We start from the raw sequence: 14,155 nt of genomic DNA, 5'->3' as shown, positions 1-14,155 counted from the left end.
AAATGTCATCATTGCGGCTTACGTGACAGCCCACGCTCGCTTAAAATTGTGCGAAGCTTTAGAACTGTTAGGGGAACGCGTCCTGTACTTTGACACGGACAGTTGCATTTACATCCATCACCCGAGTCAACAGCACCTTGACATCGAAGGAGACCGTTTAGGAGCCTGGACAGACGAGCATCCCGACGACAAGATTCTAAGTTTCGTCAGTGGCGGTCCCAAAAATTACGGCTACGAATACCGGGATCCACAAGGAGAAGTGCACACGACGTGCAAAGTGAATGGATTGACTCTGAATTATCGTACCAGTCGTGTGGTCAACTTTGGGGTATTGAAAGAGGCCTTGCAATCCGGAGAGGATGAACATTTTAAAGTGACCACCTATCAACCGAACAAGATTGTACGTTTACCCACTCACCACATCGTCAGTCGACCCTTGGAAAAAAGTCTATCAAGTCGTGTACCAGAAGCGAGTGCGACTTCCCAACCACTTTACTTTGCCGTATGGACATGTTGCTATAAAACTTTGGTTGTAAGCGGATAGCCACCCACCAGAAGGATGCCTTCGCCACAGCAAGAATCGAGTGAGAAAGCCGATGAGAACTCCAAGTTCTAACCGTACCTTTTTCCGGTTTTCTTGCCTGACTATTGTGATTGTGCCCGTCGATTGGACACGTTTCAAGCATGGCCTACGGATAGGAAAGGATTACCTTCTTCGCATATTTTAGCTAGAACAGGATTTGTCTACTTGGGACCTGAGTCAGGATTGGGATATGAAGTACAGTATTTCGCTTGTGGCCTGACGTTACGAATGGATCTATGTATCTATAAAGATTCAGCTATTCTGGAACATACTCGATGGTCTCCGCACTGCCCTTACCTTTCTATGGCCTTTCCACCCATCACACTACGGTACAATGTTGACGGTACCTTAGAGACGGTACCTTCCAGAACAGGACATAAAAAACGTAAAAAAGGAAAGATGTACAAGCTGGAGACTGCATTGCGACTAGTATAAAAAGGGGGCTATGGTCAAGATCGATAGTTCATTGTGACTACCAAGACTGAGCGAACAAGATGAATACTTTCAGAGAAACACAGAACAAGTTGTTTAGAAGGGCACAATTCAAGTGCGAGGCTTCGGAAGTGGAATGCGATTGTGAGCCTTGCGATGGGTACGATGCTGTACGTTGTGGCCTTAGCGATGCCGTAAAGCATCATGGCAACTTTGTTCTCACTACCCCTATCATGGAAAGTGATGCTGTGCGTGTCAAACCTGAGGGATGCGAAAGCGATGCAGCTCGTCCTCTTGGACATTTTACTGGGTTTCGTTTTAAAGGTGGATGTTCACCTTCACATCTACCCCCCTACGGATGTCATCCAGCCCTAAGCAAACTCCTGTCCATGTCACCCAACCCTCATCGAAACGAACCTGTGAAAGACGAATATTCGTTTCCTGTGCGTTTGTCGGAATACTGCGACTTTGAAAATCGTCTTCAATCGTTCAAAGGAAAATGGCCTAAGTATCTGGGAGGACCGACCCCCGAAGAATTAGCCAGAGCCGGATTTTTCTACTTGGGCGAAGGAGATAAAGTCAAGTGCTTCAGTTGCGGTGTGTCACTTCACCACTGGGAACCGCAAGATTCGGCCTACGTAGAACATGCTCGATGGTCACCGAATTGTCATTACTTACCTTTAGTGGGACCGAGACATTGAAGTAACTTACCATAATCTGTTCATGGATACTTTACACGAGGTCATTCGTGCTTTGCCTGTGGAGTTGAGAGAACGCATTTACCGAGAGCTGGTCAAAATACAAGTCAAACGTAAAGAACAATTGCATCCGTTACGTCACCAGATCTTTAACCACTGGTACCTGAATGGTATAAGTGAACTGATTCGTCAGAAATTGTTTCAGTGGTCAGACCTTGTTCAATACTTCCAGACCCCTGATGATCCACGTGTTGATCATTTTGGTTACTTCGAGATTCACCTAGTACAACACATTGAGGAAGACAAGGTAAAGGATTACCGACATATTTTACGTGGAATCTACTTAGCGAAAGAGGAAACTTCTAAGCGAAGTCTGACTTTTCGGTTACAGTATGCAACATTTAAATTCCCCACTGGAGATCGAAGATCTCTGGCTAGATCGTACGTGTATTGTTTCCGAAACAAAGAGACTATAAAAACGGGCTGCCATGCCACGACTTTTATCGCATGTAATCCAACAGATTCCGTGGAAGGAACTCAATGACCATATTCAAACCGTGGATCATTGCCATCGATTATTACAAGAACTGTATCCATTCAATTTGGGTCGACAAGTGGTGTGTGTCTTAGTGACTTGTTTTCTGGGATTTCGTTTACCAGCCGATTCCTTGTGGACTCTTTACGAACAGTATTTACCACCCATTCAACATGAAAGTGGTGCCTTTAAATGTTCACGAGAGACACCTTTTGCTCAAAGCCTTACGTTTTCCTCTGGATACTTCTCGACCTCTACGGGAAAAAAAGATTCGTCAACTTTTAGCTACCCAAGACGTGTATGACGATGTGTGTGTAGCTTGTGACTTACACCCCCATTGGACAGATGTCCGTGCCTGGAAAAAATGGGATTTTGAGGCTTGGACCCAAGAGTGGCCCAGTATGCTCGAGAATTGTGATCCTTCCTTTCAACGTCCAAAGAAAAAAGTTACTTTTCAACCTGTGTTAGTGACGGTGCCAGAAGAACCCGTCACCCAGGACAGGACTGTCGTGGACAGGCCTGTAAGACCCTTTCGGGAGGACACTTGTGTGACCTTTTCCCCTATAGAACTGGTCAGAACATTACCCAAAACATGTTGTACAGACACTTGTTTCTATTCCACGTTGATGGTTATTATGTGCCTTGTATCGTTGTACTTAAGCCTTTGGCTTTTATGTATTTTTGTCTTTCGTATTCATGTTTAAAACATTCAATAAACGTGTTCTGTAAAAAGTATATAAAGTCTCGTCTTGTTTGTTTTCGTGTCACAAGTGACATTCCTCACACTATGGCTACCTTTGCTGTCTCTGCTCCCTCTTCCTCCACTGTCAAAGTCATCGACGAACACTTAGATCGTGCCAGTTGGGAGGCTTTGTATCTTCGCCATCCCTTTAACATGCTCATTGCTGGACCTAGCGGTTCAGGCAAAACCGAATTCGTAAAACGTTTGATCGAACATAAACATCATTTGATCGATCGACCACCTCAGCGGATCGTGTGGTGTTACAAAGAGTGGCAATCGGCGTACAGCCTATTGCGAGAAAGTCAAGGCGATTCCATCGTGTTTGTGGAAGGCATTCCTAAAGAAGACGACGGCATCGTCTCTGACTCCCGTCAAACCCATTTGGTCATTTTCGACGACATGTTAGGAGAAGACGAAGAAGAAATTAAACTGTGGTTCACACGCAAAGGGAATCACCGTAATGCCAGTGTCGTTTACATCACCCAAAATTTGTTTCAACAAAGTAAAGCCCATCGCACCATCAGTCTCAATGCGCATTACGTGGTCTTGTTTAAAAGCCCTCGAGATAAATAGCAAGTGCAGGTCTTAGCCAAACAGTTAGGAACGCCTTGGCTGACTCAGGCGTACGACGATGCCACTCAAACTCCACACGCCTATTTACTCTTCGATTTGAAACCTACTACCCCCGATGATTTGCGATTTCGTAAGCGCTTGTTTCACCACTGGTGCCAAGACGGAGGGCCTGTCCTGTACACGTCTCCGTCTTCGACTTAATTTCACTCCACACAAAAAATCTATAAAAACCTCAGACCCTTTTCGTCTGTCTCACACACATTTTGAACATGACGTCCCTTCAGTCGCATCTTCCCGTCAAATTGATTCGTGCCTTGTATGGCATCAGTCGAGAAAAAAATCCACAAACACGAGCTCGTGTCTTAGAAGCTAGTCTCAAAGAAGTCTTACGATGGTTCATGGTGACGGCACGTCAATTACTCCAAGGAATCATTCAGATTCCTCATCAAACCAAACGTTTTTTTGATCGAAACAAAGTCGCTTTGACCCAACTGGCCGATCCCCGCATCGACACTCAAACCAAAAAACAAATCAATTTGAAACCTGGAGGGAGCGGTACTCTAGGAGGGGTCATCATTCGCTCTCTCTTAAGATGGGATCCTAATGCCCCCAAACTTCTCCCCAAGAAAAAAGTCAAACGAAGCTCCAAGAAGAAGAAAACGACCAGGTCCCCAAGGAGAACTTCTCCAGTGGCGGAACCCTCCTCTTACCAGACACCACCCCGGAAAAAGAAAAGAAGCCCCCCAGAAAAAGAAACAGAGAAAAAGTCCCCAGAAAATGAAAAGTCCACAAAAAACTAGTCGCAAGAGAGGCACTTCGGCCAGGACGCAACCTTACACTCGCAAACCACGACCTGCCACGGCGGTGACTGCGTCTCCGACAGCCTCACGTTCATCCACTTCTCCGTTGATGACACCAAGAACTGAAGAGTACTTGGAGACGATGATCACACCAAGAACATCTCCGTTGATGACCCCAAGAACTTCCCCAGTGGCAGGTCCCTCCAATTTAGCGCCAGTGGCCGCTGCTCACAAAGTACCTTCTCTCAAAATCAAAGTTCAAGAGAGATCGGGCATGTTACAAAGTTTACTGGATTTGTCCAAGCAAGAACTGGCTCGATTTAGTCCGTTACGTACCCCTGCACGACGTGTCATGCCTGTCCTGAAGTTGATACGCCGTAAAGACAACCAGTGGCGACGCGTTCCAGTATAAAAAAGGCCTGTGACCAAGTAGGGGTATCAGTGTTTTTGGTGCTGAAGACTCAAAGATGTCACCCTCCAGAAAACATCCCTCTTCTAAACTACCCCAAGGAAAGAAAAGGAAAGGACTGCCTCCTCGTTTAGTCAAACATGGGGACATGTTATCTGTCCTGTCCAAAGCTTCTCCACCCCTACGAAAAAAGCTTATTCAATCGGCCTCCAAAGAGGTCATCGATACCGTGTGCGAATGTTGTTTGAACGTCTTGAAAGGCACGATCCCTTTGTCCAAACACCAGAAACAATGCTTAGGCAAACATCGTCACGTTCTTCGCCAAATGGTTCAAAAGAAAATTCCCATTCGTCAAAAGAAGAAGATGTTGGTCCAACGTGGAGGTATTTTACCCCTCTTGTTAGGTCCCTTACTGAAAGGAGTCTTGGGAACCATGTTGGGAGGACTGGTGGGAGCAAGATAAAAAGGCCCTTGGAAGTCCCAAGATCTCAGAATCGACCCCAGACAACCCCATGGAAGGACGAAAACTAGCTTTAGTGCCTTACAAACGATGGATGGAATACCATCGTTGGCAAGAACAACGCACCCCGCATTTACCTCCCAATCCCAATTTGAGCGAGATGTCCCAGTTACAACACGAATTGCAGTCCTTGATGGATCGCCAAGATTTGTCCGAAACAGAAAAATCGCAAATGTACGGTCAACTCTTGCAACGACTGCAACTCTTTCACCAGAAAGCTTTAGACGAAACAGCTCTACCCACTCTGAAAGATTTTAAGACCTTGATGAAAAGTCCAGCACCATCATCACTACCACCACCACCACTACTACCATCCCCAGGGGTCACCAGAGATGCTACCCCACGAAGACCTGAGGAAGAAGAGATGCGAGAAGTGTTTCAAACACCGTCAGCAGCTCCCATTTTAAGTAAGATCGCAGCATCCTTCTTGACCCCGTCCCCCATACCCCAACGAGTAGAAATGAAAGTTTGGGTTAAAAAGATGATGTCCACTCCTCCTTCGACAGAAGTGAAAAAGAAAGAAGGGAAACCAGAAGTGAAAAAAGAAAAGAAGACCAAAGCCATTCCATTGCCACCTCCACCACTACCTTCGACTTCTACTCCCGTAGCCCATCGGACACGTAAATCCGTTTCCAAACCACCCTCTCGTCCCACCCAAAGTAGCATCACCGAAGAGTGGGTGACTTATTAACACATAAAAAATGGAAAAGGTGTTAGCCAGCATTTACTACGATCCCTCCCATCCTGCAGGTTACGCAGGAGTTCAAAAATTGTATCCTGCTGCCAAAACTCGACTGAAAAGTCTCCGTTTACTTCAAGTGCAACGATGGTTACAAGAACAAGCTACCTACACTTTACACAAACCCATTCGACGCAAGTTTTCCAGAAGTCGCACCCGAGTGGAAGGCATCGATCATCAATGGCAAGCCGATTTAGCCGATGTCTCTCATTTGGCCAGCTACAATCGTGGCTACAAATATTTGTTTTGTGTCATCGACGTCTTTTCCAAATTTGCCTGGGTCGTGCCCTTGACTTCCAAATCGAGCAGCGAGTTAGTGCGAGCCCTGCAACGAGTGTTGAAACAAAGCGGTCGTCACCCTCTTCGATGGCAAACGGACAAAGGCACCGAATTTCTGAACCAAGCTTTCCAAAAAGAATTAAAGAAACGTGACATTCATTTTTTTACCACTGAGAATCCTGAAACCAAAGCCAGCATCGTGGAACGTTTTCAACGCACTTTGAAAGAACGCATGTGGAAATATTTTACGCATCACCACACTCTGAAGTACATCGACATCTTACCGCACCTGGTGCAAGCGTACAACCAATCTTACCATCGAAGCATTGGACGTGCCCCGCAAGAAGTGACTCCCGACAACGAAGTGCTGGTGTTTGAGCGCCTGTTTGGTACGTCCCCGACGAGGGCTGTCCCCAAGAAAAGTGGAGAGTTGGCCGTAGGAGATTGGGTGCGCATTGGCAACACCAAACGCACTTTCGACAAAGGTTACTTACCTAACTGGACGACCGAATTGTTTCGTGTCACTGGACGAGTGCATGGCCGTCATCCTGCCGTCTATAAATTGGAAGACATGAACGGAGAAGTGCTCAAAGGAACGTTTTATTTGCCCGAGTTACAACGTGTCACCAAAAAAGAAGACTACGTGTACGACATCGAAAGCATTCTCGAACGCAGAACCCGTAAAGTAGGCAAACGACGTGTCAAAGAAGTCAAAGTACGTTGGAAAGGATATCCACCCAGTTTTAATTCTTGGATCGACGCTTCGCAAGTCATCGAGTATAAAAAGAAGTGACCATCATGCCCTTTCACACAGACGCAGCTACTACGGCTACGAATCCTTCACCCAGTTCTTCTCTGCAAGATTTGTAAAAACAACCCTTGTGGGTGTGGTGCGGAGAACGTGTGCCTAAAACGCAAATCGTCTTTTTCTGCGAAATCTTCGTGGTGTATTGTGTCATCGGGGCAGCCATTGCCAATTTGAGTTTGCAACAAGGAGACAAACAATTGTGGACCATTTTATTGAGCAGTTGCATCGGTTACCTGCTTCCCAATCCCTCCCTGAAATTCTCCTCGAACGGGAACCACGGGAACCTTGTATCCAGTGCCAGTGCCAGTCACCACTCCAACAACAACCACAACCAGAACCCCATTTTAGCGGAGACACGCCTCTGACGTCCAGTAACCCCTCGGACAGCCACAGAACTCTGGAATTATGAGTCACCAAAACCAATTTTACTTAACCTTACCCAGTGACAGTTCCATGGAGGTGTTTCCCAACAACACGTTGTGCTGTTACACGGCCAAATTACCTCAGGCCATCCAATTAGATCACGAAACCCATTGGGAAGTGGCTTTGGTGGAATTGATTCACCCTACGCAAATCCAAAACATCACTGAAAAGCAAAACACTTTTGAGGTCGAAATCCTGAACCAACAATTGCAAGAAACCATAAATGAAATCGGGTTTTCAGGCGACGTAAAACCAGCCAACAATCCAGCCTTCAGTATCTACACCTTGAAAATTCCGTCAGGGTTTTATTTTAGTGGCCAACATTTGGTGGATACCATTGCTTCCAGGTTCGAGTTAGCCTTTGGCAAAGCCCTGAACAGAATCAAAAAAAGTGTCACCCTGGAGTACCATAAAGTGGCTCGTCGCTTACTGATGAAATTTTAGGATACCCAAACGTTGTCCATCAGTTTTAATCGTTACTTGTTTGATATTTTAGGTGGAGACACAAAAATGGCTCCAAATGTTAAACCGATGATCAACAGCAATATGGAATTTTACAAGTTTTTTCGATTCCCGGTAGAACTGAACCAAGGACTGAATTTGATGTTTGTGTATTTCGATGTGGTGGAGTATAACGTGGTGGGACACACCTCTGTGCCGTTACTGCGTGTCATTCCTTTCAAAGTGGATATTACCACGACCAGTGACCAGGAAGTTGGAAACACCTATCACGTCCACCGCGAATTTGTACATCCTCACTATTTGCCTGTCAGCAAGTCGTATTTGGACACGGTCAACATTGCTATAAAAGGAGATCTGGGACAAAATATTCCATTCACCAAAGGAAAAGTCACGGTGAAACTCCATATTCGAAAACGGTTCTCTCACGACTCGTAAGTTATGTCTCCAGTGTACCGAGGGGTTGCTCGACAGCGAGGGCTATTCCTTAGAACATTTAGTGACTCATTTTGATCCTCGTTCTTCTTCAAGAAACGATGTGAAAGTAGATCGATGGTTTTGTGACCATTATGCTTATCTTTTGTCTCTAGCTAGGAAACCTAGTGTCCATCAATGGCTTAATGACTTCCAACAATGGAAATCACAATTTCATTCACAACGTTGCCAACCCTGTCCAAAATAATGTGTAAATTGAAAAAAATGTTTGATGTTATATTGTTGGATTATTGTTAAAAATGTTAGAGTTGTTTGTTAGTGTTAAGTGATTTTGAATAAAAAATGTTGTTTTGAAAAAAATGCCTTTGTCTTCTGTTTGGCTATAAGAATGTTGATTCATGCTCTTTGACTTCTTACTATCCCTCTCATGACACTCATTGAACGTTGCGGCTCGAAAACCGTAGAGGGATGTTTTCCTTCACGTCTGCGCTTTGACTTCAAGAACCGGGGCAGTTTCCAGTCTACTCATCCTCCTACGAAGATGTTCTCCAAACTAGCTAAGCTAAACGAAGCCTACGTGAATTTGCATAGGGTCAGACACAGTCTGATACCGAAGCCAGAAGAGATAGAGAATGTGAGAATGTTAAAAGTCACTGAAGACCTGATAGAAGAGCTCTTCAGAGAAGAAGTGATCAGGGAGAAAGAAGAATGGACAGAGAAGTACAGACTTCAGAGACAGCAGCAACAGCAGCAACAACAACAACAGCAGCAGCAGCAGCAGGAACCTGAACCTGAGAGAGGCTTTGTCGATTGTCGTATTGACACCAAAGAGTTCTTCTTCTCTTTCCGAAGAAGCAGACCTATCGTCAGAAAGTCTATCCTCAGAGGACGTCGCATTCTTAGAAACTAAAAGATTGCCATAGCAAACAAAAAAAAAAAAACCAGCCCTTTTCAGGGCTACCCAATGCTCTAGAAAAGAAATAACAATCGATTTGCCAATGTGTGTATGTTGATTAGTGTGAATATAAACACTGACTCTTTTTCATAGTGTGAGTGTATAAGTTAATGTATATGATTGTGTGTTAATAAGGGCTAGCATAGGTTAGTGTGAATAGTAGATTAGGGTTTCATTTTAATGCTTTGCGTGTGTGGATAGTAGATTCGGGGTTTGAATAGGATTTGATTTTGATATTTGGTTTGTGTGAATGGTAGATTTTGGTTAGTTTATTGCTGCTTCACGTATGTGGATAGTAGATCATATGAAATGAAAAAAGTAGGGGATGTTTTCCTTCACGTCCGTGCGTTGTTCGGTTATGATCTAGGTAATATCAATTTTATGTTTTAGGGGGATGTTTTCCATCACGTCCGCGCTTTCACTATAAGAACCCACAGTATTCGTCGTTCAAACCATTCTACAAAGAATAAAAAAGAAGATGGCTTCGAACCAGCTTGATAAAATGAAAACATTGCAAGACGTCCTGGACAATTTGGGTATGATGGAGCAAATGTTAGTGAGCTTAAACGAGGATCACTATTCTTATAGCCCCCATCGAGTGAAGATGGAGATTAACAACTTAAGAAATGTAAAGGAAATGATAAGTGCTGTGTTGAAAGAAATAAAATAAAGGAGGAGAAGGAGGATGAAGAGGAAAGGATAAGGATAAGGGCATGGAATGAAAAAATTGAAAAAGAAGAAGAAAATGAGAAGAGGAAGAAAGAAGAGGAGGAGAAGAAGAAAGAAGAGAAAAAAAGGAAGAAAAGAAAGAAAAGAAGGGAAAGAGTGTAGAACAGAAAATAAGAAGTTGGTGGAGAAATAGAAGAAATTGGAAGCAGAAGAAACCCAAAGGCCCTTTTCAGGGCCACTCATAGGTCTCGAAAAGAGATTGACTTTCAATTGCCTACCCCCCTTTTTTTATATTTTTTTTATAAAAAAATCCCATGCTAAATTTCCCTTGACGCTATACAGTCCCACCCTGTTTAAATTCCTTTGACGCTATACGTTCACATATTCCCATGTTCAATTCCCTTGTCGCTCAACAGTCCCAAAATCTATTTCCCATGTTAATTTCCCTTGTCGCTAAACAGTCCCACGATTTTTCGTCCATGTTAAATTTACATAGTCGCTAAACAGTCCCAGGGTGGTTAATGTTAAATTTACATAGTAACTAAACAGTCCCGGGGGGGGATGGGTCTGTAATGCTAATTCCCATTGTCGCTGAATCGTCCCCATTCACTACTACTAATTAAATTTAATTTTACTTTGACAATAAATCTTCCTCCTGGAGAGCCTATAGGCTAGTGAAAACACACCAGCAGAGAGAGAAGAACGTGTTTGCTTGCAAACAAGGAACTAATACTATAAAACCAAGTGGCTACCACGTGACCGCTCTATAATGAGGAACAAACAGATATTCTCTTATAACATACATGAAGGATACTACGACTGCGGATAAGTCTGTCCGCCGTTGTAGCTTCATTGACCAGTACAAAATGAATCAACAACCATCTATAGCGGATTTGACCTACATCAAAACAAGCTGTGGCGGGGCTCCAAGAGGGACAGATCATATCTGATTCTTTAACAAGCCCCTCAGGACTCCTCCACATCCAACTCAAGCAAAACAAATATGATTGAACACATAATTTTAATTTATCATCTTATATGAAGATTTAATAGAGGGATCAAAACAGGAGATCGTCACGATTCCCAAAAGGGGCCTGCAGAGATCCCTCTGCTATAATAAATGGAAAAAAACAATTTATATATCTTAACTTAAATTCAAAACTCAAATTATAAATTGGGGCGGGATGCCATGTGAGAAATCATATAAGTGACACCCGAAAGGGACTCATAATTGCTCCCCCTCCCTTATATTTTAATTACATGAATACAAATTATTTAATTTTAGACCATTGTGACTGGAAGATTTATATATAAATAAAGACGAGGCAGAGGATGGAAAATCATACGACAAATGATACCCGAAAGGGATTTTATCCGCTACCCTCTTCCTTATAATTAATTCAATAAAATTGAATATAACCAAAAATAGTGAAAAATTTCATGTAAGATACTATAATTTAACCTTAAAATTATATTTTAATAACGAGATATTACAGTCTTAATCGAACTTTTAAATTTGGAAAGTAATTTAAATAGATGAGTAATGAATGTGACAGAGAGTTCATCTCAGACGTTTATTAAAGTTTCTGATGATGAAATCTATGCCACAGTTGTATAACCATCTTATTCCAAATTCAACTCACTAAAACGTTTCCATATACATGAACAAGCCTGATGTACTACCAGAGACGTCCAGACAGACTCAGACGTTCCATTACAGAGAATCCTGCTGTCTGCTGGCAGAAAACGATCGCCTCAACTCTAAATAGATCTGTCGCGCCATGAGGCAAATTTGCCCACGGGTCATTTCATGAAGATGGGTCCGAAGCAAAGTTTTCCCAGCGATATGCACTGAAATCCATTATTGAGGAAAATACTACACAATTGAACTCATTTAGCATACAAAGACCTATCACAAGTATATACGATCTAAAAACATAAACAAATTGACTCAACCGAAATAGGAATCTAATGAATATGTAATACTACAAAAAGTATACATAATGATTAGAAGTACAAAAGTACTACGGTACATCAATCAAAACTTAATACATCTCAACTCCCTGTTTGACAAACGGGGAAGGGAGAATTACCCCGGATTAAGATATATGCACTAAAATGTGCCAATACTTGAACTATAAAAAAACCATCACCATTTAAAAAATCTAATAAAATACAGTATGCTATGGCATACTATAAACCCCCCTTCACCACGCACAAACATACAAACATATATACACACTTATTATTCATATATACTTACTTAAGAAAAAGACTGGAACCATTTGACATAGATAAGCCAATATAAAAAATACATACGTGGAAAATATATATATATATATATATATATATATATATATATATATATATATATATATATATATATATATATATATATATATAATAATAATAATAAATGGGGCTAAATGACTCTGGCAAAGTCAACTAAATAAAAAACATAATAAAAGGAAACCAAGGGGGAGGAAATTGGCCCATGACATTAACATGTCAATGGGGCAATAGTACGACCCTAAATAGGAAGTCCAAAATTATGGAACTCGGACCTCTAAAAGTCCTAATGGAGGTCGGAAAGTACATAAGCTTTAGGCTTCATGGGATTTAAAAAACTTAGAAATATGGTGATAAAAAAGAAATTAACTCTGCAAAATTCATAATCAACATTATTGTTTTATACAATGAACATATACAGATGTATTATGGGAGGACAGCGTCAACCCACACTAAATACACTTTTAGATATAATCAGGGTGTCACTTCTAAGCTCTAACCAGCTCTATGTGCTCGGACGGGACTAAAGATGTGTCAACAATAGACTCGCCAGAGAAATGAAAGAACAAGCAAGTTAAATCCCCCACTTATCACAGCTTCTTTCTATGGAACGGAGATGCGTGGACTTCTGAGCTAAAATAGGCTAAAAATGCATTCCTGAGATCATTATTAGGGATGAAATATGCACGGTATCCATGGAGATATTAAAAATGTTTCTGGATTGTTTATTATCTCGAAATACTGCTGCTATTATGTGCGGCGATCACCGTCAACCATCACCTTTTGTTGGATTATCTCCGCATGACTGAAAGACATTCGAAGGTATTATGAGAAAATAAATGATGATTACCGAGCGCTTGATTCAGTGTTGAAAGATTCTAAAAAGACTACAGCCTGATAAATTTCAATGTGAAAATAAAATGCGTGAAGTAGTTCCTGAAACTCCTATCAATGATTTTTGGAATATGTGGAGACCAACTGATTCGATGGTTGCAAGTGGAAAGATAGTTCGTCATACACTTCAACGGCAAGAAAGTTTTCAGATTTACCTGCGTCATTGTGCTGTCGTCCAGTAGATACACGTTAACAAACTATTGATGTTAAAATTCCTGGAATTAATGAGAAACAAAAACTTGTATTAAATGATATTGTTTTAGTTCTGATTGATGCTGTTTAAAAGGCATTAAACGCCAAAAAATCGTGCCGGACTTTATTATATGTAATAGCAATTCATTCGTCACAAGGATTAACTATTTCGGATACCAATATTTGGATTGTTGATGATCGTATGGAATGGTAAAATTTAGTTTTTTTTTTTTTTTTTGGCACTGTCTCGAGCCTGAAGAATGTCTCAGCTGTGGAGGGTTATCGTAGACTGCGCAGTGAATAATCATCAAAATTCAGGAAATCACCGACGATGTAGCAAGGAAAAAATAAATGGTTATCAGCGATCTAACTCCAAAAAATAAGCATGACTTTGATATTGGTACTGAATTTATCGTGAATGAAAAAAAAAACAAAAACAACAATTACTGAGCGAGCTGCAATACAGTAATGTTGTGGTAGAATTTGAATCCTTGTTAGGAGCATTTGAATCTAATCTGTAGATTTCAGGTCAACCCGTGGATCTTACCAAGCTGAACATTGTATGTGTGGTTACACTCCAAATAGGATCAGTCGCTCCTTTTTACCACCTTCAAGTTCACCAGGTTCATATAAATATCTGACATTCACATTACCTAGTATTGGTTGTTATGAGAAAGATTCGTGTCGTTGTACTGTTATGTTTTCTGTGATTGCATTGATG

The sequence above is a fragment of the Sinohyriopsis cumingii genome, unplaced genomic scaffold, assembly GCF_028554795.1.
Source record: "Sinohyriopsis cumingii isolate HCF-2022 unplaced genomic scaffold, ASM2855479v2 utg000695l, whole genome shotgun sequence".
NCBI lineage: Eukaryota > Metazoa > Mollusca > Bivalvia > Unionida > Unionidae > Sinohyriopsis > Sinohyriopsis cumingii.
Note: the sequence above shows the minus strand (reverse complement) of the source record.